The sequence below is a fragment of the Crinia signifera genome, chromosome 5 (assembly GCF_055691185.1).
Source record: "Crinia signifera chromosome 5, ASM5569118v1, whole genome shotgun sequence".
Lineage (NCBI taxonomy): Eukaryota > Metazoa > Chordata > Amphibia > Anura > Myobatrachidae > Crinia > Crinia signifera.
In genome coordinates, this window is record NC_139221.1 from 30,229,286 (window position 1) to 30,230,425 (window position 1,140).

The window sequence follows — 1,140 nt, forward strand, 5'->3', positions numbered from 1 at the left end:
ATGGAGTCGCTTCGCTCGGTGGTGGCAGGTCTGGAACCGGGGGAATATTTGGCATTCTTGGACGTCAAGGATGCCTATCTACATATTCCCATTTACGACTTACACCAGAGGTTCCTTCGGTTCGCAATCAAGGACCAACATTTTCAATTTCGGGCTCTGCCCTTTGGCCTGTCATCGGCGCCTCGCCTTTTCACCAAGGTAATGGCAGTCATGGTTGCCTTTCTCCACACACTAGGAGTCAAGATTGTTCCGTATCTGGACGATTTGTTGATAAAAGCCGGATCCAGGAGTCAGCTGGAACAGGCTCTTCACGTGACTTGTCAGACCTTGATTCGGCATGGCTGGATTCTAAACTATGGCAAATCCCAGATGGTACCTTCCCAAAGGATTTTGTTTCTTGGACTGATTCTGGACACAGAAGTACAGCGGGTCTTCCTTCCCTTGGAGAAAATTGCCTCGATTCAGGACTTGGTGAAGCAGGTGCTTCGTCCTCGGAGGGTGTCGGTGCACCTTTGCATTCGGTTGCTTGGCAAGATGGTCGCCTCCTTCGAGGCTCTGCCTTTCGGCCGTTTCCACTCCAGGACTTTTCAACTCGATCTGTTGAGACAGTGGTCGGGTTCGCATGTCCACATGCACAGGACGGTAATTCTTTCACCCTGCAGTCGGCTGTCCCTTCACTGGTGGCTTCACACGGCCAATCTGTTGGAGGGGCGTCGGTTCGGAGTCTGGGAGTGGACTATCATCACGACGGATGCCAGCCTGAGGGGCTGGGGGGCGGTTGTGATGGGACGTCACTTTCAGGGCCGTTGGTCTCCGCAGGAATCAAGGCTGCCGATAAATATTCTGGAGATTCGGGCTATCCGTCCGCCTCTTCTCAAGGCGGACCTGTTCATCAGAGGGAAGCCGATCCGAATTCAGTCGGACATTGCCACGGCTGTGGCATATATCAACAGACAGGGTGGAACGCGCAGTCGGGCAGCTATGCAGGAGGTACGCCCGATCCTTCAATGGGCGGAGAGGAATTCTCTGGCCTTCTCGGCGGTGTTCATTCCAGGGGTGGACAATTGGGAAGCGGACTACTTAAGTCGCCAGGATGTGCACCCAGGGGAGTGGGCACTGCATCCGGAGGTGTTTGGCCAG